General features: G+C 34.9%; 1 pseudogene; it reads right to left on the reverse strand.

Moving 5' to 3' along the window:
- Positions 1–966: 966 nt before the first annotated feature.
- The window catches only part of LOC144253036 (transport and Golgi organization protein 1 homolog), a 57,552-nt pseudogene continuing 30,696 nt past the window's right edge, over positions 967–27,822 (reverse strand).

A 27,822-nucleotide genomic window follows, 5' to 3' on the forward strand; every position in this document is an offset into this window, starting at 1 on the left:
CGTATTTTAATATTCACTATTTTAAATGAACAATGCATGAAGGGAATGCAATACTTGGCCTATTTTTAAACTAGTGTAAAACCTAATGATACCATCCGTTTGCTTTTTAAAACGAATAACAGTTATTTTAGCCCTTGCACTTCAAGAGATCTAGTCTTTAATTTTTCAGTTGTCTGTTAGGTCAGTTTTGTTTACTAGATGAATGTTAACAAAACTATATGAGCCTGAAAGAATTATCAACCAAATTTAGTCTTTTCTTTCATCTGGATTGGGTTAATTTCACAAGTACAAAAGTAGTTCAGTCTACAGTAGTTCTAGGAAATGAAGAATTTGCCTTAATAAAATGTTCACTCAACTGAAACTCTGAGTAGTCAAAATTTCCAGACTCTAAACTTCTCAAGAGAAGGGCCTCATGTTCTCCATGTCATGTAAACTTTCCAAGGTGCTTGGCAGCACTCTGTACCCTGTGGAATACTCAGTACCTTTTTGTTTGATGTTACTGATGTTTGATGTTGCTCCCTTACAATCTACTATTAAAATGTAGCAAAACTGATACATTGTTCTTTCTGTTTTCTCATACTATAAAACATGTATATCAAAGTGATAATTTAAAAAAAACCTTTTTTTTTGGTTGTAAATGGACACAGTACCTTTATATTTATATGTGGTGCTGAGGATCAAACCCAGTGCCTCACATGCAACCCCAGCCCCTCAAAGTGATAATTTATATGAAGAAACATTTAGCATCCTTCACATAAGAATGCTTTTTTAACCTCTATTTATTTATGTGGCGCTGAGGATTAAACCCAGGGCCTTGCCTGTGCTAGGCAAGTACTCTACCACTGAGCCACAACCCCAGCTGCCACCAAAGAATGGGATTATATGGAAAAAAAGGATGCTTTGTATGAATGTCTGTTTCATCAGCATTAAACAAACTTAAATTGAACATTGTCATCAGCTTAGCTTTAATTAAGATATGAATGACCAAACCTCCCCCCCCAAAAAAGGTGATTTTATCTTGAAGCAATTAACACAAAGCAATCTGTATCTCACAAATTAGTTGTTTAAATTTACTTTCTAGTGTGGGAGGGGATGAGTCACTGGACAATAATTACAACTATAGCAGTAATACTTTCAGGTTGAAACACTACTGCTTCACAAATGAAATGATTTTAGTAACTAAATTCAAACACAATTTGCTGGAGAGGACTTCTAAAACTTTTGATACAAAAGTATAATTGAATCAAGGGACAGTATTCTCTACACAACCTGTACGTGGGCAGCTACCTTGGGCTTTGCTACAGAAGTGGTACAATCAGATGGATGTAAGGAGAGGCAACTATGGGTGGGTTCAGAACTGCTCAGATAAACTACATAGAACACATTATAACTTACTAATAGAATAAATACAAAAAAGGCTTTAGAGGGAAAACTACTGTTGCTTTGAATAAAATAATAAATCTGCCTTTCCTTGAAAATCTATCTTCCTAGCTGACATCACCTTTATTTAAATGCTATTTTAAAATTAGGAGTTATAGTAACTTCAGCATTGCCTTGTGTCCTGTAGAGGTTGAAAGATACATTCAAAATGTGTTTGTGACTTAAATTTTATTTTACATGGTTAAAAATGGCATAAGCTATTATATGGTTTTCCTCTTACACACAGCTGCTGCTTCTACTATTAAATGGAGGTTATGTAGATTGAATTCTTCCTAAAGGACTCAAATTCTTTTTGATTCTGAGTTATCTTCAGTAGTTTAGAGATTTTGTTTCACAGAGATTTTGTTTCACACTGAAGCTTTTGCCCCTATTTTGAGAATACTTAGGGGACATAAAAAGAACAATGATATGTTATGTTCTAGGTTTCAACAATCCTATTACTTTCTAGAATTTAAAAGAATGGAAGAATCTGGTCTAGCAGTAAGCAAAAGTACCAGGCTTTTATAATTTTATTTAAATCTTAAACCTCTTTAAAATGTACTGTTAAAATTGCCGTAATTAAAATTACAGTTCTGGAGAGCTAGTTCTTAGAAACATTGTTTTAAAGACAGTAGTTACAGATTCAGGACTTGCTTTAATTGATTTTTAAATAAAATATATTTGAGTATCTATCAAAAAAAAGAATTTAATTCAGCCCATAGTTGCTGATTAAAGACATTATAAGCCTTAGAGTTTCATTCATTCTTAGAGGATTATACTTTTCTAATTTTTTTTATCATATTCCTTGAAAATCAGTGGCAAGGTATGGGAAAGAGAAGAGTGTGTTGTGTACATTTTTAAAAAGAAATTTCCTAATTTTTTATAGACACAACATACCACCTTATATTTTACTGTTATAATGCAATAATGGCAAAAGCAGTAGAACTTCAGGTCAAACAACTCTTGCTACCAATGTAAACTCATTCTCAGAAAACCATTCTCACATGGACAGTGGTTAGAAAAAAGTACATGAATGTGCTACAAAAATAGAGCCACAAGACTTCTCACAAGTAAAAGAAATCCTTTGTAGAAGTCCACAGTTGACCAAGGTCCAGCCTCCTTAACAGTGAGCAACAGGGAATATGCTGACAAGTCACCATCTTCAGTTCTGAGAGTGAGTTGACATGCTTCCCCAATGGCACAAAGTCTCATGACGATCCAATGAATCAACAGACACTTGGGAAATATTAATAAACATTTTTTATGAACTATTACAACAAAGAACTTCAGCAAGAAGGAAAATGAAGTTTATGATCTTTGAGTAAAAATTTTTAGTGTAGCAGTCTCTGCGACCAGATATTGAAAGAGAAAAAAAAATCAAGCTTATAAAACACCATTTCTCTGTTATCAACTGGAATACACTAAAAATAGGATAATGGAAATACATGTTCTTAAAGCATTTCCACAGGAAATGTCCATAATTATGACACTCTAAATCATTTAGCAATTGTATATGCTACATTAACTAAAACAAATGTATTCCTTATTGCACATTTTAAAATTGGAAGGATACTCTAGCTTAAGTGGGGGATATTTAGGGGGAAAATATTTTGGCTCAAAATGTATACTGCACCAAGGCAGCTTCATTCTAAAAACATAAACCATTTAAAATAAACTTTTATATTTTGAAGCCAATAATCCTTTAACTTGATGAATAGTTTATAGTCCATTTTCTGACTAAGTGTCAAAGGTTAATTTTATGGGCCCTGTTTTAAGGCCTGTGAACAGCCCTCACTAATCTGAGAATTAGGTGTAGGTGGAGGTTCATCTTTAAAGCCTGAAGGCATTAAGTCTTTTGCAGCAGGTGGTGGCCCATAGTCTTGGGGACCATGAGTTGGAGGTGGTAATGGGGCACCAGGAATGAAGTACTCTCTTGGGCCAAATGAGCCTAAAGGTCTAAATGGTGCTGGTGCGGGTCCTGGAAAAAAATCACGAGGGTCAAAAGGCAAATCCCATTTTCCAGGTGGAACACCTGGTGCATATTCTCTGAAGCCTATTGGTGGACACATACCAGGACCTGGAAAATAAAAAGGAAGTTATGTAAATACCCAGAAATTTCTGAACTAGGGTGATTTCAAGTATGTTAATATAGTCTTTAATTTCTCCCAAGCCTAGAACATCAACTGGTGAACATCCTGACTTGCCAGATGAGGCAAACTGAGATGGAACAAGTTTAGTTATAGCCTTTGACCAACCAGCCATGAAGCAACATATTAAGGATTTAAACATGGCTCTACCTAGCTCCAGGCTTGTCTTTTTTCTTTCCCTACTATATAATTGCAGAATTATTTCTATCTCACAAGAGCTCCATTTATATTTGGAAGTACTATATTACCATGACAAGATGATAGATCATGAAATAAGAACTTCACTACATCAAAGAAATATTGATAAAAGGAAATTCCACTATAATTACTGTATCCATTAAAAATTCATGAAGTATTTCAGCATGGACTTTACACATGCCATCAGAATCAAGGTGCATGCCCTCCTGAAAAAGGCCTTCCAAAGCCACCTAATTAAATCAGCAATATTTATTAGGTCACTGTTAAATCCTCCTCTTTAACACTTCCCTCTGACTTTTCTCAAGGTAAGGAGGGTTTGACTTTTCTATATTCTATAACCTACTGCTTATGCTTCCATTATGGGTGATTACAAACTTTATGTTATAGGATTTTCATATCTGTGACAAAATTTTAAGTTATGGCATGTGTCTCATCCACCTTTCCATCTATTGCAGTGCATATCAACAGATTTTCAACAAACATCTGCAGAAGTAATATTTCTGGCTTTTCTGTATATAGCCCCTTATCCTTGTCTATGAGAGATAGCTATTGCCTATCTCAGTATAAGATTATGTAGTGTCCCATATGTCCCAGAAAACTGGAGGAAAAGTTAAAATGTACTCAGCTTTATCCTTCCATTGTTAAGACCTGAGATAGCAACCAACTGTTTTAGCAAGCAATAGAAATGAAAGATGAATGTGATTTATAAGTCAATCACTACTGTTCAGATCATCATACCAAACGGTGGAGGAATTGGCCGAGGCCCAAAAGGCCCACCAAGCTGACGTGGCGGTCCATACCAAATGGGAGGTGGTGGAGGCCGTCCCATCGGGGGTCCCATGAAGGCTACCCCTGAGAAAGGAGGGGGCCCTTTCATAGCCATATGAACCTGCAATTTAAGATTTGAAAGCAGTTAAAAGTTTTAAAATTCCTATGTATTAAGACAAAGTACCAACACCGATAAAAGCTAAAACCCAAAACAGGCACCTGTCCAGAGAACACCATCAGTGCAACAAAACTACCCACCCCTCCTGTGTATTCCCACCGACAGCTTACAGAAGTTGGAAGGATGCCACAAGAGGGAGCAGTTTGTTACTGATTATATCTGCACAGGAAAGGGAAAGGCAAGAGGACTGGCAGAGGTTATTAACAGAGGTGATTTCTGACCAGTATGTCATGCTGTATTCACTACAATCTATTTCAAAGGGAGTCCCCCCCCTCCCCATCACTTCCCTTTCATCACAATAGCTCATTACTTCCATATTAAGAATGAACAGAATAAAATGAAAAATCCATTCTCTACCCATGTAATAATAGCTACTATTCAGAGTATCTTCAGTAAGTCTTTCATATATTATTCAACCTCTGAGATCTTTAAGTAGACTGTCTTATTTTAAATAAGAGGGAACAAAAGCAAATGGAATATCATAATTTGTTGAAGGCCACACTGCATATTAAAGGAACTCAATCCCAGGTTTGCCTCCAAGCCATGCTTTTCCCACCTCTACTCCTCTCTAACAATGGGTCTTTTCTCTCTTTTAAATCTTCTACTACAAAGGGATTTGGGGTCTTATCTAAGGTGCCCTTAGATTTCTCTAGAGATGTATATTCCTGGAATATATATACACTGGAACTTGAGAAGTATTTTCCATCACAGTGCTATATACACAAATTAGGAAGACAAAGCTTTAATATTTACATTCATTTACTGTACACCATTTGAGATATTGATTTATCATTTCCTATGAGTAGTGGGTTTGAAACTAAACAATTAAAATTTATTTTGTTATAGAGCTGCAGAAGACCTACCAGATATAATAGCAACACAGTTACAAGAGAATACACTTATGTGAACAAATGAGACCATTTCTTGGGACTGGCTCAAGAGGTCATTTTAGATGATCATTGTTTCATTGAAACAGTATTTCAATTTCAGAAAATCTGATACCAATCTAATTCAAATCACTCAAAATAGGGTTTGCACAAATGGAGGAATTCTTAAATAACATTCTTCCAAAAAAATAAAAAAAATATATGAATTATATAATTTATAATGAATTTACTTTGCCTTAGAACATTCAACACAAAACACCATATAAAGTTAGAGTGATAACTTTTCACATTCTGTAGTTCATTACAGTTGTACACACTTAAGCAACATTCCCAAGTTAAGGAGAAAAGTAAGCTCAATATTGCATGCAGTTTACAGCAAACAAGATCAGTGTCATGCTCTGAATATCCTTCCCAGAAATGCACAGAATAAAACCCAATTCAGTTCTCAACCTCTAAGCATCCAACTGGATGCTCAGTCAAAGAAGTAATGGTGGAGACTGAGGGGGTCTCAGGTTCTTGGGGAACAGTTTGCTTTTTAAAAAACAAATGGGATTGTACAAATAGAACACAAAGAAGGATAAAGCAAAGAGCAAGTACTGTAGGAAAGCTACATGTTCCTGCATGACCACATGATTCACAGTAACTACAGAACTTACCTTGCCCTCATTCGTAACCTTAGCTGGAGAAGAACTTCTGGAGCTGCTGTTCATGTGAGGTGGAACACATCCTGGGTCTGTTAGAGATCAAAGAATGGATTCAGACTTATTCTAACATGAAAAGAATAAAAATCATCCATCCACAATTACAGATTCTTTGAAATTACTTGGTCCCTTTACCAGAGGCAACAGGTTTCCCAGATGCCTCAGAAGACCAGTACGAGGTAAAGGTCCATCCATTGACCCTTGGGAAAGAAAGATCAGAGCCCTTGTATGTATTTTTCAGAAGAAATAAACCACTGGTGGACAGGTCAGGATTCAACAATACCTAGAAAGCAAAATGAAAAATGGGTTGCCCAGAGGTTGGGGTCATACCTCAGTTGTAGAGTGTTTGCCTAGCATGTGTGAGGCACTGGGTTTGATTCTCAGCACACATTTAAAAAATAAATAAAGATATCATGTCCATCTACAATTAAAAATATTTTTTTAAAAAAAATGGGCTGCCCAATACGTAAATCACAATTTATGAAGAGACTTAAGTAAAATAAAGAACTGCCTTGGGTTGATAGAACAGCAGATTAATAAGTATTGGTCCTAAACTTTAAGCTATAGACTTGAAGTATGTGTAGGCTGGCTTTTCTTTAGTCTGTATAACCTGACTTCCAATCTTACCAAGACTACAGTCCTATTTAGAATTGGAAATAAGACTCAGTATTTTCATGTAGGAAATAAAGTATGCTACATAAAGTTTAAGGCTACTTTTATAATATTTGGGAAAGGAACACCATAGAGATTTAATTTAAAGATAAAGGTTTACACTTCACAGAGTAAAATTTAAAAGAAAAAAACAATACAGAGACCTCCAGGAAAAAAAAAAAATGTTTTCTATTCTAGAACAGATTTTACAGAAAACATTCACTAAGATAAAGTAAGAAATTATCTTCTATATATTGTACAGGCCCAAATTATATGTTTTCATTAAAATATTCAAAAGGGAAAAAAAAAACCAAAACCTTGAAGCAACATGTGAATGCTAACCAAATCCGTTTCTAGGCATATCTTTTCGATTAAGAGTAGCAGAAGGAGGTCTCCCAGCTGGCTCTGCTGTCAGTGGAGGGGAACATTCACCACCACTCAAGGGGGATGGACCAAAAGAGCCATTATGGCTCAGTGGACCTAAAGACAACAATGCCGTGCTACTACTTTAAGGCAGCCTTCTCCCTGACACCAACCCTCACCTCCCGCTTTAGCAAATCATTCAGATTATTTCATAACCATTACACACAGAAATAAAAAGTAATTTACATACATTATGCACCAAGAAATAAAATAGCTCCTTTTACAAAGTGCCCCCTACCTCTCCGAGGAGGATTTTGTAAATTTGGTCTTCCCGGCATAGGTTTTACAATCACGGGTTCATCTTGCCGCACTGCCATCTTTTGGGTCATTTCCAATAGTCTTGAATATTGAGAAAGAATGGGCTGAATTATGAAACAGCAATCTATTCCTTCATAGATAATATCTAGGATAACCTTAAAACACTATAAAACATATAGTAAGATACCAAAATCACATACTTCTGTCTCAAATCAGCAGCTTCCCTTTTCTCTTCAGCTATAGCTCTTTCTGCAGAACGAGCTTTGAGCTATTAAAGAGAAAATATTCAAATTCAGTTGCGGTAGGCTATGCACAAAATAAAGAAAAGGGGGAAAAAATCTTACCCAATTATCATGAGCTTTCTTCTCATGCATAGCAATCTGAAAAAGACAACACATTAAAAAAATATGTTTTTAGGGACTCATTATAATAGCCTATAATTGTCTGTATTAGATATCAAAGAATTCTGCAACTACAGGACAGTATTAATTACTACCTGGTTTTTAAATGAGCGCTCAGTTTTCTGTAGTTCTTTTTCCATCTCTTCAATTCTCCGCCTAAGAATTACAACAATTGAATAACATTTGAAACATTCTGACCATTTTCCCTTTATTCCATCAGCTATACTTTTAAAGACGTTATCATACATAAGAAAAACATTTCTATGGTTATATGAATCCAGTGTGATCAAAACTAATACTACAGGCCAGGTGCAATGCCACATGCCAGTAATCCCAATGATTGGGAAGCTGAGGCAGGAGGATCACAAGTTCGAGGTCAGTCTCAGCAATTACGTGGGAACCTATGCAACTGAGACCCTGGCTCAAAGTAAAAAAAAGGTCTAAGGATGTAGCTTAGTAGTAAAGCACCAAAAATAAATAAATAAATAAATAAATAAATAAATAAATTAATTAAATAAAAACCTAATACTAATAACTTCTTTATCATTTAATTGCTAGAGATTCTGAATGATAAATTATAGTTTCCTTAACTGTTCATGAGTGTGTTCTCAAGTAATTCTGCTAGAAATATCTTCCTCCTTAAAACTTTTTTTGTTTTTTTCAAATTATATCCATAGAAGATTTCCAAGGTCTATCAAATGCCACACTTTTGTGGGTCTTGATACATCACACAGCAAACTGATTTCTTAAAGAATTACTACAACATACAAAACCCCCAGAACTGTTTGCATTGACCAAGTTCCCTACGGTCTTGCCCATTAGGTATAAGTAAATCTTTGTTAACATTTTTCATTTGTTAAGTTGAAATTTATTTTTTCTCCTGTGTGAATTGAATGTATTCATATCCTCTCGTTATTTATACTTCCAAGCTATTTTCTTCTATCTACACAATGTAAAAAAAGATTAAAAAGAAAGCTAACACTAGTTCATTAGACACTGACACCCTCCTTTAGAAACTGAACTCACTTGTAATTTTTAACTTCCTGTACAGCGGAAACCACCTTTTCATCTGCAGCTGACAGCTGCTGCTCTTTTTCTAGTCTCTCGTATTCTTCTTGGCTCAGTTTCCTAAAATAAAGCCAGTTATCAAATCAAAAGTTTTTCTTTGTGAATATCACTTCCCACAATTCTATAAAATGCTTAGGCACATAAAATAGAAATTCAAACCTGCAATTTCGTAAATCAAACTCTGGCAAATCACTTACATTTTCTAACTTCTCCTCTTAATTCTCTACTTACCAGTAAATAAAATAAATGTGAAAACAACATGTGCCCCAAGGGCAAGTCTCCTGTGTGTAAGATAATAAAAACTCACGTTACTTCAATGTGGAAGATCAGGACTGATCAACCTAACATAATTAAACATATTAGGATAAAGCAGGGGATAATTCTTTTCTCGTTTCTGCCATGGGTAGGACATTAAGTATATCTTTGTCATGGGGGAACTCTTCTCAATCCAAGACTGGTACCATAATAAAGATATAGTCAGTCAAAGAAAAAATCTTCTAGAATATGTCTTTTAGCTATGCAATTTACCACAGAACATTTTTCACACTTTAGATATCTATTTCAAAAGAATTGTAATTAAGCAAAAAGACCAATCTGAGTTTTGATAATGCCTGTCAACCAGAAAAAGAAGCCAAACTGACCTACAATCAGAGTATTATCTACTGACAAGTTTTAACTCTGATCATGAAACTCAAGATGTTCATCTACTGAGACAAAGGTAGACACATTTAATGATTTAAAAAATACTATTTTCTGCTATCCTTGTACTACCCTCTTTAGCCATAGTTCCAATTCAAAAGATAATTAACTTGAAACTTAATTTTCCATAAATCAGAAGAACTATAGTAAAAAAGGATTATTGATACCAAATAGAAAAAGGGGATTATATATTCTTATATAGCTTCTCATTTAATTCTTCAGCAAGTATTTTATGAGTGGCTATAATATACTAGTTACCTTGTAAGATGCTAAAGAATAAAAGAGTTCACTGTTTCAGGTATAAATGATGCCTAAAGGAATATAATAATTTTCCCCACTGGCTTAAGAAGGAATATGGAGAAAACTAAATCTTGAAGGACAGAGAGAATTTTGTTTCCAATTATCAAAGAGTTAGTCTGAGGAGCACTAAGAAAAATCAAAATATCTTTATAAGAATATAAAATTGTGTTTGAAGGGATCCAAGCTAAAAAGGCAGTGGAGATATATGGATGTGGCCAAGATCCATTAGAAAAAGGAATCTCAGAATTACAAGTAAGGTTGGCACTTTAAGGTACTTTTCTCCTAGGTTTACCCACATATTGAACATAACACAAAGATATAATGAGTCTGAACTAAGCCTTCATCCAATTCTTGGGCTTAGAAGAAAAAAAGAAGTGTTTGGGGCTACAAATAAAGGGACCCTTAATAAAAGCCCTAGCCTTTGAGTTTAGATTAGAAAATACTGCACACTTAAGTGATGAACAGGCAAAAAATCCAAAAGGAATAATACTGAAACATTGAAAAGACAAGTCATTTTTGAATTATCTTAATTGCTGACTAAGTTTAAAGTGACAATCTTACTCAAGTAACCTCAACACTTTTCTATAAGAAGATAACTTCATCTTAGTCCTCAAATTTCATCTATAATTATCACAACAATGTTAGCCAATCAAAACTGACCAGGCACTCCATAAGACAAAATTCTGTGAGAAAAAATCCCACAGAAAAGAAAACCACCTAATGGGGTTATCTGCACATGTTTTAAAATCACTGTGCTTTATACAGTCAAAAAAGTAAAGTCAAGATTATGAATTTCAGGGCTGGGAATATAGCTTAGTTGGTAGAATGCTGCCTTGCATGCACAAGACTCTGAGTTCAAACCCACCACCACAAAAGAGGAAAAAAAAAGATTATGAATTTTGTCAAAGGATTAGAAACTATAAAACCAAGAAAAGGTTGGGTGTGGTGACCTACCTACAGTAGAAGATACTCAAGAGGCAGAGGCAGAATGATGAGATTAAAGATAGCTTGGAAAGCAGTAAGACACTAGTCCCTTATGAGAAAGAGCAAGGAGTCTGGGGAGGTAGCTCAATAGTAGAGCACATGGCTCAATGTCCTGGGTTTGAGCTGTAGTACTGAAATAGGACTGGGGTTGTGGCTCAGTGGTGAAGCACGTGCCCCACATGTGTGGGGCATTGGGATCAGTCCTCAACACCACATAAAATAAATAAAATATTGTGTTGGGCTGGGGATGTGGCTCAAGCGGTAGTGCGCTCGCCTGGCATGCGTGCAGCCCGGGTTCAATCCTCAGTACCACATACAAACAAAGATGTTGTGTCCACCAAAAACTAAAAAATAAATATTAAAATTCTCTCTTTCTCTCTTAAAAAATCCTATAAAAAATAAAATAAAATATTATGTCCCTCTACAACTAAAATAATATTTTAAACCCTGAACTTTTTAAAATCCTAAACTCAATGAATGATTTTAGCAGCAGATTTGGGAAGTAAAATAAATCCTAGCACTTTTAAGATAGGTCAGAAGAAAATATCCAGAAGAAGTAAATCCAGAATGTAGGAGGCATGGGAAATCAAATTCTAATATGCATTATTATAATCAGAAGAGAGAATGAGGTAAAATCAACATTTAGAAAAAGACTCGAAAATTCAAGAAATGTTTAATGGTCCCAAGCAACATAACTGCAAGAGAAAAAGTGGGTGGGGTGGGGAAAACTACACCTAGGCACTTCCCAATACAACTGTTAAAAAAACAGAGAAATGACTACAGGAACTAGGGGAGGGATAAGACCAAACAACAATGATAATGGATTCCTTAATGAAAAAATTTAAAACAGATGGTAATTAATTGGATATTTTTAAATTGCTAAAACTAAGTAACAGTCAAAATTCAGTAGCCAAAAGAAAGAACCTTTAAAAAATGGAAACTGGTTTTAACTCTAATCATGAAGTTCATGTCAACCTAACACAGATTATAAAGGTAGCAATATTTAGTGGATAAAATACTATTCTCTATTTATCCTTGTACTACTTTGATACACTAATCAAATCTATCATTAAAGGACAATGTTCAAATAGAATGAAAATAATTTCAAATAAGAAACCAACAGTGTAGAATGCAGAACTACAGAAACTTTAAATATGTGTATAAATTGAATGAATGTTTTGTGGAGTTCACAGTATATGAAGTACTAACATACAATGCCACAACAGTTATCTGATTCAGGAGCTACTTAAAGCCCATAAAAAGATAATAAACCTATTAATCTATGTCAGGTTGTTATTAAATCCAGAATATATACCATGGCCTTTAAATTATGAGAAGATGAATAAAATTATAATTATAATTATATAATTATAATTCCATTATAATTTAGGATTACATCAAGCTTATACAGGGGATGAGGAAAATAATTAAAAATATTTAAACTATTAAAAAGATACAAGGGGGGCTGGAGATGTGGCTCAGCGGTAGCGCGCTCGCCTGGCATGCGTGCGGCCCGGGTTCGATCCTCAGCACCACATACCAACAAAGATGTTGTGTCCGCCGAGAACTAAAAAATAAATATTAAAAATTCTCTCTCTCTCTCTCCTCTCTCACTCTCTCTTTAAAAAAAAAAAAAAAAGATACAAGGAAGAAAAAAAAGAACAGGTCATCAAATAGAAAGCAAATTCTTCATAAACCACAGGCACATATTGACATGGACAGACTTATATTTTAGAAAGTCCACTCAAGCGGCTATAGAGAAAATTAATAAGAATATATTATATAAAAGAATATATATATTATATAAAGTAATATATATTATATATATTATATATTATATAAAGTAATATATATTATATATATTATATATTAATTATATATATATTATATAAAAGAATATATATATATAAATGCTGAAGAGTAAAATCAGGTGCAAATAAATAAAATCTGACACACAAACTATTTTTAGAGAATTCAAGTATTTTTGTGGATTAAAAACTTCAAATGAACTTTCAAAAAATAACTAGCTCCACACTGAGAAGATTAATATATAAATATATACTACAAACAAGTACTTCTGTAATCATAACTCCTAAGGTCCTTGCCACAGTTCAATTTTTAGTGTGAACATCTGAGATATTCAAGTCCAAAACTTGTACCATCAATAAGTAAATATTATTCCTTTTTGAAGTTTTTATTCTACTAAAACATGTCATTCCAAATCACTCAGTATTTTTAAAGGTCCAGAGTTAGAGATACAAGTTCAAAACATTAGAATTACATAACTGATCACAATGAAAGGTAATTAAAATAAGTAGTGGGATCATAGAAAGGGTCTAGATCTTTGAGAGGTATTTCCACATAAGTGACTGTTAATACCAGTTTACCACTTCCTGCCTTCATATGAATTTGACAATTGATTACGATGTCCTCACAGCCTTAGTTTATGGTTCCAACTACCTCAGGACTCTTAAGACTGATGATGGAAAGAAAAATGCAACTTATAGGAAACAAAACACAAAGGAAAAAAGACAAATCTCTACTTATTACAACTAGAAGAAATTGTAAATAATCTTAAGAAAAGATAAAATTATCTGTTAGTTCACACAGTGATAACAATAACAAACAATGAAAATCTTACTTTTGTAATGCCATCTCATTTTGCTGGTAGAGTTCATTTAAAATCTCCACTTTCTGCCTAAGAGTTTTGCATTCCTCTTCCAGTCCAACTTTAGAAGACCGTAGTGAATTGCAGTCACTTTCTAATTTCTTTATTTGGTCTGTAAAGGATAAAACAGTTTATCTCTATATGTGTACAAGGACTTAAGAACTTGTTTGAGGGAGTAGTGCCAAGAAAAGTAAGAAGCATGAAAGCAAGAAGCTTTATCTTTCCAATAAAATTTTAAGTCTTTCCAACATGGCAATTTCTTCTCAAGAAGAACCCACCTTCTAGATTACATTTTGTGGACTTCGAGGCTCTTAGCTCAAGTTGTGAAAGTTTTAGATCCTCTTCAACTACTGATATTGTAGTTTGTGTCTAAAAATTGCAGAAAAGAGAGGTATTCTTAAAAGTGAGGCACAGGAAGAATTCACAGGCACTATGGGACTCTTACAAAGAACTATACCCGAGAGACATCCATCATCTGCTTAATTTGATCTTTGATCTTCTCGTTCCGATCACCTAAAAAACAAAAGACTTTAGCTTTTTCTTTCCTTACTTTTAACTCTATATTCTCCTAACTTCCCCAAACTAAAGAATGATCGTGTTCAAACACCGGAAGAAAAAAAAATCAATTAAATAATTAAACTGATTAGACTAATGACTTTTAAGAGAATTGCAAGCTTAGATTTAAAAAAAGAGAGAGAGAGGTGAATTTCAGGTTGGGGTTGTGGCTCAGTGGTAGAGTGCTCACCTAGCATGTGTGAGGCACTGAGTTTGATCTTCAGCATAAAAATAAATAGAAGTAGAAACCAAAAAAAGGTGAATTTCTAGTTTGCACAACTAAAATGTTATCTCTGCTATTCTTGTAAGATAAAAGCTTTTCTTCTCTCTCAGATCTATCTTCACCTGGGCAAGTAAGTGTCTTATTTAGAAAGATTCAATCCTATATTTTCTCCCTGAATCTACTACCAGGTGTGGTTTGAAATACTTGCTATGTAAGCAATATCCAACTTGGGAGAAAACATCTGGAAATATTTTCCTCATCAGTAAACACTGTTACACTCCCTCTCTAGCTTTCTGATAGTCTCTAGCCTCTGTTCTCACAGCCTTAGTTTATGGTTCCAACTGCCTCTGGACTCTTAAGACTGACTGTGGACCTTAAAACCACAGAGCCATAGAGATGATGAGTATCAAAATCAAGTATCATCTGCATAAGTTAAGAAATAAATTTCTCTTACTGTACAATGTTCAATACTTAGAGGTATAGGATGTGACTATTGTAGCTGCAGTGTACTTACTAGTTTTCAATGGGATAGAAAAAGTCAGTGTTCTTCACATGCCTATTGCTACATTATACCGCAGCAACCCACCTCTGCCAATGCAACAGACATATCTATAGATCCAGTGATATGTGTCTACAACCCTGAAGCTTAAGAAGAAATTCATCCAGCTGAAAAGTGGCATCTGTATACTTAAAGACAGGAAAGCAAAAAAGGATTCAACCTCCCTGAGACTGATCTTACCTGCTCTCTCTCCATTGGTTAATTCATCTGACTCATCTTCTCTATTTTGATCCTCAGATTTAGATTCACATTGTAACCGATTCAACAGTGTGATATAATTAGTCAAAGCCTAGAAAAGAAGCAAAAGGTTGGAAGACTTTCGATTTTAATTCAGAAGATTTCAGGAGAATTCATGAGATGAAACATGTATTTGGAGTATAAACTTACTTTATTAGTATTATCTTCGTAACTAAGAGCTACTTGTAAATCTTTCTGGGACTTCTCAAATGATTTGATTTGTTCACTGAGCTCAGCATGTGATGTACTCCAGTCTTTGACTTCCTGCTGCAACTGAAAAGTCAAAACACATGAATTCCTATGGGTTAGGTAGGGGTTTCTGCACTGGATACATTAGGACTACAAGACTTAGACAAAGAAATAGAGAGCCATACTCCTCGGTGGCCTGCCTCAAACGAGGGGGTTGAGACCTTGGTTAAGGAAGAGGGCAGAGTGGCCCCAACTCTCACAGCTGCAGTAAGAACATCAGAGCTATCAGGAAGTTGACCCTGTTTTATTGCATTCCCCAGAAAATTGCTGTCAATTCAAATAATTTACCTCCAGCAGGAATGGCTGGGCACATATGACTGTCTCCTAAATTTAGATTCCTTATCATGTAATCTTCCCTTGGCCGGTGAATCAGTAACTACTCAAAACAGGATCATAAAATACTTAATTTTCTGTTTTAAAAAGTTTCTTTGAGGCTATGCAAGTTAATAACTGATTGATATTTGATAAGAAAAGCAATAATCCAAAAATCCAAAACAGATGGAGAACATATATATGCACTCAATTTGGGGAGCATTGTTTAAACTTTGCATATCTAGAAAAGGTCCTACATGAATATTCCTTACCTCAGAAACAGATCCAAGAAAGATTCACTTCTCTAGTTTACATTATGTATGACATCAAATTTTCTTTACCTGCTCTTTCTCCTTCTTAAGCATGGTATTTTCTTTCTGAAGCTGACAGCATTCCAACTTCACCTTCTCTTCACGAAGCTTAGTTTCATTGAGGATAATTTGAAGCTAATGCAAAACACTACAGTTAGTGAATTAGTTCCAAAGAAAAAACAAAGTTATACTTTCCCAAACCAGACATCATATAGTTCTTATTTTTTGCACATTTTAGCACACCTCAAATTTTTGGTTCGCAACAAAACTAAGATGTAGTATTAATATCCGTTAGCAAGAGTTGGCAGCTTTACCTCTGAAAGCTCAGAAGTATTCACTGAAATGACATCTTTAAGCTTCTCTATAGATTTCTTATTTTCCATTATCTGCCAGGTAAAAACAGAACACAAAATATGCATTAGGATTTCAGTAGAAATACTGATACATATGTGTGTGTGTGTGTGTGTGTGTGTGTGTGTGTACACACACACATATATATATATATATACTAAAAAAGATAAACACAACAAAATATTTGTCAAGCCATCCCATTAAATTTCAGGTAAATGCAGGGGATCCAGCTTGGACTAAGCAAAAAATCAAGAAATGAAAGAGATGAGGGAAAATGAAGTCATAAATATTTCATGGCATCCACAACATTACTGTTTATGAGATAACCAGAAAAAAAGGACAAAGTATAGAAAACCATAATGCAATAAGTAAATAAAATGTTTTAAAGCATAGAAAATTAACTAATTAATTACTGTTTCAAATAAACCAGTTCAAATTAGTAATTTTTTTCGAGTGATAGAGAAAAAAATTTCCCAAGATCATTTTTAAAATTTTCTTATCTGAAGTAAAAAATGATAAAATTTAAGGAAGAATAGACTAATCTCACATACAGAAGAATTCCAAAAAAATTATAAAGATACTCGCTCCTTAAGGAAGTGGACATAACTCTGCAATCTTTGTTTGCAATGCCTGGGATTGAATCCTGGGCCTCATGCATGCTAGGCAAGTGCTCTACCATGAGCTGCATCCTGAGCTTGTAACTCTTCATACTTTAACTGTGGGCTGTGCATGGTAACTTCCAAAGAATGCAATATGACAAGGATTGGAAAGAATTTTTACAGTGGAGAAATCTGATAAATACTACCTCAGCTAGGTGATCAAGCTTACTTGGGGGTAGGATATTTCAGAACACACTCTACTATCTTTTGCAACTTTTATGTAATTACAGAAACTTATAGAAATTGAAAATGAAATATGTAAGTAAAATTTTTTTAAGTGCAGAAAATTCATTAATTCATTACACTTTCAAGTAAAAAGTAAACAAATACTATTCAACTGGACAATAGTTTTTTAGTTGTTCTGCATGTTTCCAAGGGCAGAGCAAAGCAATATGAAAATTATCCAAGGTTGAGAATAAAAATATTTCCTAGGCCCATAAAAATAATTTGTTGTATCAGTACTTAAAAGTTCCACAAAATGGGCAGAAGTGTGTTCAACTTCCTTGACTCCTAATCTTACTTTAGTTAACAGCTGGACTAAGTTCAACTTAACCAATTTTACAAAATATTTCAAAAGCCAAATTGCAGTAACACTTAGCAGCAAAACTCATACCAAGTCCTGATTCTTAGCATTCTGTTCTCTCTCAGATTCTAACATAACAAGAAGACTTTTAGCTCTCTCATCCAGAAGTTCATTAGCTTTTTCAAGAAGCTTCATTTCATCCTGGAAAAAAAAGGTGTCAAGATCACTCACTCATTACATTTACTTTTGAGTTTAGAATGTAATTCCCCCCAAAGAAGGGATTTTTACCTTATATTTAGTTACTTCATCAGAAAGAATCATATTTTGTTTCATGGTCTCTTGGACCTGCTGTTTCTTTGATTCCTTCATCTATGTAAATAAAGCATTCAGAATTAAGATACACAAATTATAGTGCTACTATACAAGTTACTTCCAGACAAGTGACCCTTTCCAGAAGAAAGCAGTACTTAATACATATGACTGCTTAGAATTTGGATGATTTGTAGGAAATAATGAAACAAAAATTTTAAAATACGATTTTAAATTAAAACAGGTAGAAATGATTCAAGCTAGAACCAAGGGAGAAAGAAAAAGAATAATTATACCTTCTGTTCATAATTTGACAATTTCTGCATTAGTTCCTCATTTTCTTTCATGAAATTGTTCACCTTTTTGGAAATTTGCTGTTCATTGACTAAAAGGGGGAAATACACAAGATTATTACAATCACTAAATGAAATTCAATTACTCAATCTACTAAAAGCAAAGACATGTTATATGGTACTATGAGGAAATACTTCTTAGCATAACTATTATGCTTTTAAAAAGCAATCTATGCTTATTAGCAATAAGAGTATAAAAATTATTAAAATTTAAGAAAAATATAAGAACAATGATATTTTGCTGGGTGCAGTGGTGCACACCTGTAATCCCAGTGGCTCAGGAGGCTGAGCTAGAAGGATCCCAAGTTCAAAGCCAGCCTCAGCAAGAGCGAGACACTAAGCAACTAAGTGAGACTTGGTCTCTAAATATAGGGGGTTGGGGATGTGGCTCAGTAGAGTGCCCCAGAGTTCAATCACAGGTACCCCTCCCATCCAAAATGATATTTCAATTTAAGCTTATTTCACAGATGGGAAATACAGTAAAGTGTTGTAGCTTGATATTCCTCCCTTCTCAAAACACTTTCTTTTCAGAAAATGGAATCATTTCATTCTTTGCAAAGAAAAACAGAAATGAAAACATACTGATTCACATTACCATTCTTTAAATTATCTACTCAATTACTTAATGCATGATTAAATAATTAGCATAGAAATACTCTTCAAATGTAATACATCTGCATTACATCAATATTCAAAGTTAATCTGCCCCAAATTAAAACTTATCATCATCTCCCTATCCACAATTTGTTCCTCCTCTTTATCTCCTATCTCAGAGTTGGAACCATCATCATCTACTCTATTATCCATGCTAGCAACCTAGGAATAGTAAAATTTTCAGGAGGTAAAAAAGATAATAGACATTAAAAGTCACTGTATCTATTTCTAACATACATAAAACACACATCAAACACCAATACAAAGGGTTATTACAAGTTTAAGAAACCTAAAAATTTACCTTGATATACTCTATCTTTTACCTAGGAGAGAGAAAAAAGATTAAATTTGATGTCAAACATATGCTCAATAGAAACAGTAAAACAACAGTCAGAATCATAACCAAGTGAGAATTTAATAACATTCTGGTTCAGGATAATAATTTATAGGATTAAAAATAAGTAAAGGTTAACAAGCCTTTTAAATTTAATTGGTAGTGAGATTTCATAAATAGCCTCTGACATAAAAACACTAAGATATGTACCTTATTTCACAGTAAAGATGTGTGTGTGTGTATATGTGTGTGTGTGTGTGTGTGTGTGTGTGTGTCTTCAAAATCATTTACTTGACAATTCTAAATAACCAGGATAAAGTCTAGAAACAATGACTATTCAAAAGGAATCTGAGGAAACAATATTAAAGGCATAATCTTTGTACTAAGATATGCCACTTTCACTCACCAGAAAACATCTTAGAACTCCAATTTAAATTTGGCTATTGGCTGAATTTAGAAACTAAGAGGCTACATCATCTTATTTCTGCAAACCACTAAATATATAGCAAGAAATCTGAAAGGGAAGACTGCTAGAAGAAAATGCACAAGCAACAAGAGAAATGACAATTAACATATTCTGGAAAGGACAAAAACAATCATTTCCAAAAGACAGCAATAAACTGCCTGATAATAAAACCTAAGCAGAATTTTTTTTAAAACATCACTAAATTTCTTTGTAACTTAGCATATTACTTGTCCTTTCAAACTTATGTTATTAATGGTGATGGGATACTCAGATGTGTCCATGGATCATCCATGGGATCTTCGTAATAGGAAATTGCATTCAGAAAACTCCAACACAGAAATAAATGAACATTTCTTTAATGTCATAGCCTTGCTAACCTTTTACTCAAAATGGCAACAGAGGAAAATGGGAAGTAGCATAAAAGCAGTCATCTAAGGTAGGGACTAAAGTTCCAAAGTCAAATGCTGAAACTGAGGAGCAACAAGTTAGGAACCAGATCCCACATAACCTAGTGAAAAGAGAAACAGGTACCGCAGTTCTTGAAATGAAAGAAACAAGAGGGAGAAATATAAAATGGTTTCATGTTTTTCCCTTCTCTTTATCCTTCTATTTCCTTTTTCCTTTTAGCTGAGACAAAGTTCAATGAGATTAGAAAATTCCTCACAGGAATCCAGGCAAACGATTCTTCTATTTAAGAAGGGAATACTTTTTAAGAGATTTTACTCTCAATTGTACAAGGAGAGGAAACTTATCTTAACAATGATATGTCTGAAATAATTAAGAAATCAGAAAAAGAACACTCAGATTTGAAAAGATTTGTATCCAATGCTTTTGGCCTCTTTAAATGTTAGGATTTTCATATGCAAAGTCCATTTACCTAAAATAATTTTCTTCCAATTATGTTAAATAACTATGAAACAGAATAACCTACAGTACAAACATAAGTATGTATAAGCCTACACACACACACACACACACACACACACTTATACATATATGTACACACATACACAGACATAGACTAATTCTGCTCAGGAAAAAAAAAAACTTAATGAACAAAACATTTAATGGATTTTTGGACAACACATAATCTATACTTCCAAATAAAAAGGTATTTTCTGAACATATGATCAAATCATAAAATCTGGGAAAATTTATATAAAAGACTGGAAAAATTATCTCATCTCCTTTTTCTCATTTTACTGTATTTCTTTGCAGCATTTCCCCCTGTTTATATGTGTTTATATTAACATACAGTTCATCAACATTTAAATCTTAGTTTCTGCTTTTTTCCCCACTTCACATTTAATTGTGAGCATTTTCTGTACCTCAAAGCTTTGAAATAAATAAATCTGCCTACTATTCCATTAATCAAACATACAATAACCCCTAAATAATGTTGTGCTAAGTCTTCAATCTAATACACTGTTCCATTGAAAAACATTACCAAAATCTTCAAAGCATAGTTATTTCTTTAAGATAGACTACTAGACATATATGCTACATAAAAGGATATTTATCTAACCTATCCCATCTTTTATCCCACTTTTAAGACTTCTGATACATATGAAACTACTGGTTAGGATGGCTGTAAGAATTACCAGTTATACCAACTGCACCCACACTAAATTATTTTATAAGGTTAGTTTGACTTAAACCACTAATTTGTGTTTTAGCAACTGAAAAAGAAAAAAAAAGGGGGGGCAGTGACTATATAAAATAATCCTTGTGCTTATGTGCTAAGGTATAAGTAAGTCAATTTACTCACAACAACAACAGTTCTCCAAAAGAAAATGAGAAAGGATACAATCCCAAAGAAAACAGTGAAAACTACAGGCTTCCATGGTAGTCCATAAAAATCAGGCCCAGGTTGAGTATCATCAGGCAATGTAGTAAACAGCTGAAACAGACAAATTAGAAAAAATGGGAAACCTTAAATTTATAACAAAACAGTCACAAAGAATCATGGCAATTCTAAACCAACCTCCTCATCAGAAATCCACCTCCTCAATATTTTCCAATAGCGTCTTCAAGAGAGAGGATACTGGCAGTCTCATATTTTTTGTTCTCTTGCAGTGTTTTCAAGTATAATGAATCTAAATACTTTTTTAAAAATATTTATGTATCTTTAGTTTTAGGGTGGACACATTGTTTTGTTTTTTATATGGTGCTGAGGATTGAACCCAGTGCCTCATGTATGCTAGGCAAGCGCTCTACCACTGAACCACAACCCCAGCCCGAATCTAAATACTTTAAATTGAGCATACATTTCCAGTTTGTAACAGGCCCTATATCATCACATTGTCTAACACCTGGCTAGAATCCCTCTGGATCATTCTTTTCTCTGATAACCTGGTTTTTAGAATTTAAAAAATTCATTTAAGACAAAAACTTAAATATATGAAAGAACTAATTAATTTTATGGCAACAAATAAAAACAATGATGATGTATGTATAAGATTTTATATCTTACTTCCATTCCACTCTTATATAAACAGATAAGTGACATGTAATTTCAGACAACTCTTGAAAACTGGCTTAGATAAACTTCTCTGAATTTAACATCCTTCTATAAAATTCAAAGCCTAATTTTAAATGGTTGCTCAAAGGCAGTGTAGTAAACACCTGCCTACTCTTCCCTGTTTTCACCGCCCTCTACAGGTAATACCAGATAACTGTCATCTGGGCCCAATTCCCCAGCAGTCTCCGTAGGGAAAAGACCTGTAATAACATTAGCTGTTTGGATTGTTGGCTGCATTTCGGAACATACCATGAGGTTGTCACCTCTATTCCGTCAAAAAAAAAAAAAAAGTGCAAGTGGGGAAAGCTCAAGTCCACTCTCACCGGCCTCGCTTAACAATACAGTCACATCCTGCCTGCCTTGGGCCTGACACACTCCATTTCTCCGTCGCCATGACAGTCAGTGCACCCACTCTGCCAGAACTCAGCCACCCGCCTGCCAGAGCTGGGGTCCCTCCCTGGGAATGGGACCGTCACCTCCAGTAGCTTGGCTATGAGGGCTGCGTAGAGCATGGACAGGGGTCCCAGGAGCTCCGGGTCCCCCGGGGAAGCACAGTGGCAGGTACTGTGAGTCCATGGTGTAGGGACAGGTGAGCAGAAGTGATGCTTCCCTGCAGAACAGCACAGGACCCTGTCTTTCACTGTTTCCTACTTTGGGAGGACCCAGCGCAGGGGGCGGGTACTGGGAGTGAACTTTGCCTTCCTCCACAGGCGCTTTTTGCCCAAAGCACGTAAAATGCGTCATCAGAGAAAGCCACTGGGTGGACTGCAGTGAGCAGATGGAGGATGCCGAGGGGCGGGGCTGGGAGCGGAAAGAACCAACTGCAGAGCCCAGCGGGGGACAGCTCAAGGAGAGCCAAGCGGAAGAGTCCAAATGAAAGGACTCCAGAAGGAAAGACACTTACCTGTCCCTGGATTACTGCTGTACATAGGTGTAATCTTAATATAATCTTCTATTTGTTCCTTCTGTTCTTTGTTCTTTTTCTTTTCTTTCTTTCTGTCTTCTTTTGCAGAAATACCACTATCGGTATTTTTAGTGATTCCTCTATTGGCTTATTATTCCTCTATTGGCTATAACTCTGTTTTCTAATCTTAGTGCTTCAGAGTTTAGAATATACATCTTTAATTTGTCACAATCTACCTTCAGATGATACTATATTACTTCACATATTCAATAAGAACGTTACAATAGTTACTACCCTTCTGAGATTTATACTGTTGTCATGTATTTTACTTTACATGTTTTCTAAGTCCCATACTACACTGATATTTGTCTTTAAACAGTCAATGACTTTTTAAAATGTTCAAATAAGAAAAATTATTTTAAACATTTATGCACACAGTAACCATTTTCTTTACTCCTTTATTCCATTATTTCCATCTGCTGTCTTGGTGCAAGTGTAGGGTGAATTCTTTCAGCTTGTATGTAAGTACAAGTCTTCATTTTAGAAAGATATTTCACTGGGCACGATATTATCGGCCAACATTATTGCTCTTCAAATATATTAAAGGTATCACTCCACTATATTCTGTGTTTCATTCGGGGTACTTCTCTTGCTATGTCTTCAAGTTCACTAACAATTTCATTGCAATGCTTATTCTGGCATTAATCCCATCCACTGTATTTATCATATATTTTCAACTCTAGAAGTCTGATTTTCTTAAAATATATCTTCTATATCTCTTTTTACCTTTTTAACACACGAAATATAATAGTGATAACTTTAAAAAAAATGCCATTACCTCATTCTAACATCTCCGCCAGTTCTCAGTTGGCTTTGATTGGATGATTCTTCTCCTCATCATTGTGGATTGTATTTTTCTTGCTTCTTTGCATGCCTGGTAAGCTTTGATTCGATGCCATACATTACGAATTACTGTTCTTAATATTTTGTATACAGTTAAATTACTGGAAACAATTTGAGTCTCTTGGGTCTGAATATTTGTTAGGTATGACATAAATTGTAATAGTCAGTCCGAGGTAACACCCTTCTGATTATTCTACCCAACTTCCTTAGATAGTTTTTTCCAGGTGCTATTCTGGTCCCTGTGTTAGGACCTATTCCTTCTAATCACTTAAGATTGTTTCTCTGACTTGCTAAGCAGTTTCATCACACTTATGTGCTGATCAATACTCTGCTGAACACTCAGGGAGCCTTTCACAAATTTCCAGAATTGTCTCTCAATGTAGAAACCTTCTTTTGTTACTCCACCCTGTGAATTCTAGTCACTTTGGTTTTCCTGGAATCTCAGCACCATCTCTCAATTCATGGTATCCTCTGGTTCTGCCCGACTTCCCCTTCTTTGTCATGGCTTGGGAATCTCTTAACATAGTAAAAGCTGGGACAACTATAGAGCTCATAGCATTTGTTCCTTATGTTTCCAGAACCATTCTTTGTTGCTTGATCTTCAATGTTGCTTGATCTTCAAATTTTATGTTTGTGGGGTTTTTTCATATTTATTTTAGTTGTTTCAGTTGGGAAGGTGAAGCCAGTACCTATATAAACCTATCATAGCTAGATGTAAAAATCATTTGCTTTTCTTTTTCTTTTTATGGTGCTGGGGATTGAACACATGGCCTCTTATATGGTAGGCAAGTGCTCTACCACTGAGTTACATATCCCTTTTCTCATTTGCTTATTTTTTTAATAGCAGAATACATAATGAAATAAATTTTTAAAGTTAACTATAAAAGAGAGTAACATCAGGATAGACAGAACTGGGACAAAAGCTAGAGTTCTTTCAAAATCAGGCAGGAGAATCACAAGTTCAAAGCTAGCCTCAGCAACTTAGCAAGTCCCTATGCAACTTAGTGAGAACTATCTCTAAATAAATATAAAAAGGCAAGGTATGTGGCTCAGTGGATAGGAGCCCTGGGTTCAATCACCAGTACAAAAAAACAGAAACAACTTATTTTTACAAATTAACTTTGGCTCTTCTAAATATTTAAATAATTGTAAAATAAATTAAAAAATCTTAAAAAGTAATACCTAAATATTGAAAGCAAAAATGAAACAACCTGTGATATCAACTTGGTGACAAACCACAGAAATGAGTTATTTCAAACACACCTTAGTGGGATATAGCTTAAAGACAAGAGAATTTCATTTCATTTCAGGAATACATTTCTGAAAGTATTTTAAATAATATAAATATAGTCGTATGTTGCTTAATGATGGGAATAAATTCTGAAAAACACATCGTAGGCAATTTCAGTGTGCAAACATCATTGAGTATACTTATACAAACCTAGAAAATATAGCCATTTCCACACTTAGGTATTCATATATGGTATATTATTGCTTTGAGGATAAAAACCTATAAGATATTATTATACTGAATACTGTAGACAATTGTAACATTGTAAATGTTTATATATCTAAACATATCAAACACAGAAAAGATATTAAAAATACTAGGTGACAAGAATTTTTTAGCTCCATTATTATGCACTAATGACCAAAATGTCATTAAGTGGCACAATACTGTAAACAATTATATTGATGTCATTGAAAACTGGAACTCCAACATCAGAGAAAGAAAACACAAATCTAAGATAGATGAAGTGAAGTAAAATCTCTAGCATCCTGAATTTTCATGGGAATTATCTAAATGACATGATGAAAAACCCCCACATATTTCTGAGCTTTGTTCACTAAAAAGGCCTACAAATGACAGTCAATTTGAGCAATAAGCAATCCTAGTACTTGGAATGTAGCCTCTAAATATGACTTCTTATTGAAAGGAACCAAAGTTATTTTAGAGAAGTAGTTCCTTCAAGGTCTGGACAGGAAATGTTTAAGATGAACGTGGAACATCTCATACTTCAAAAGCAAGGGAAATAGGTAACAATGACCACTAGGTGGTGGCAAAGGGTCCCAGGAGCCAAGATAAAGAGGCTTCTACAAGGCAAAAGGGGGGGGGAATGGAGCATCAGGTAAGAACAATTACTATTCCTAATTGGATTAAACACACCAAATATTTTTAAATGCATGATAATCATATTGACAAATAAAAGTTAAAAAGATTTCAAGCCCCTTTGTGTATCATTTGATAATGCTAGAAGAATACCTTACTATTCTGAATTGAACCTAAACCTGACTACCAATTTGCAAGAAATATAAAGCAACAGACAGAGGCTGAGGTTGTTAGCTCAGCACTTGCCTAGAATGCATGGAGCCCGAGGTTCAATCCCCAGCACCACCAAAAAAAAAAAAAAAGCAATAGAGAAAACAGGTTAAATTGTTGTACCAGGGGATGTCATTTATTCACCAAAACTATAATATATCCTAGAAGTCCCACAAACATATTTTTTCAATTATTGCAAAAAGTTACATATATATATATTTGGTACCAGGGATTGAACTCAGGAGCACTTGATCACTGAGCCACATCCCTAGTCTCAACCCCATTGTGTATTTTATTTAGAGACAGGGTCTCACTGAGTTACTTAGCACCTCACTTTTGGCTTTGAACTCGTGATCCTCCTGTCTCAGCCTCCCGAGCCGCTAGGATTAAGGCATGTGCCACCATGCCCAGTCAAAATATATTTTTAAAGAGCTATTTTTCAGATAGAAAGCCACAAGGGACATGCAACTGTCACCCCTAAGAGCAGGAGAACAAATAGGTGAGCATTCTACCTGGAGGCACCCTCTAGACCTCAGTTTGGGAAGGAGAACCCAAATGGGGCATAACAGTCTCACTGTGCAGAGAGAGACCAGAGTTCCAGGAGATTAAGCAGCCAAAAATATGTAGAGAAAACTACCAGAAAGATGGGAGCCACAAGAAAAAGAGTTCCAGAAATCTGCATGGAGGTGGTCTTCAGTTTGGGGCTACATTCTAAGCAGTACCTGTGAGGGCCAAGAACAACTATAAGCTAACCAATCCCACAGTTGGCACTGAGCTGAGAGAAGTCTGGATTCCAGCTAGCCAGAGAGAGTTGACATACAAAAACAGTATGGTCAACAAGCTCATGAAGAAGTATTTGATCCAGGCATCATGGCACATGTCTGTAATCCCAGCAACTCAGAAGGTTGAGGCAGGGGCTGGGGATGTGGCTCAAGCGGTAGCGCGCTCGCCTGGCATGCGTGCGGCCCGGGTTCGATCCTCAGCACCACATACCAAAGATGTTGTGTCCGCCGAGAACTAAAAAATAAATATTAAAAATTCTCTCTCTCTCTCTCTCTCCTCTCTCACTCTCTCTTTAAAACAAAAACAAAAAAAAAAAAAGAAGGTTGAGGCAGGAGGATCCCAAGTTTGAGGCTGGCAACTTATCAAGGACCTAAGCAAGTTAGTGAGACCCTATCTCAAAAGAAAAAAAAGTTCACTCAGTATCATTAATTATCAGGAAATAAACTCACAAAGACATACCCACTAGAATGGCCCAAGTGCTAGTGAAGATGAAGTCAAGTGGAAGTCTCCTAAATTGCTGGTGGAAGTATAAAATGATTGTAGTCA

This window comes from Urocitellus parryii, unplaced genomic scaffold, assembly GCF_045843805.1.
Source record: "Urocitellus parryii isolate mUroPar1 unplaced genomic scaffold, mUroPar1.hap1 Scaffold_87, whole genome shotgun sequence".
Lineage (NCBI taxonomy): Eukaryota > Metazoa > Chordata > Mammalia > Rodentia > Sciuridae > Urocitellus > Urocitellus parryii.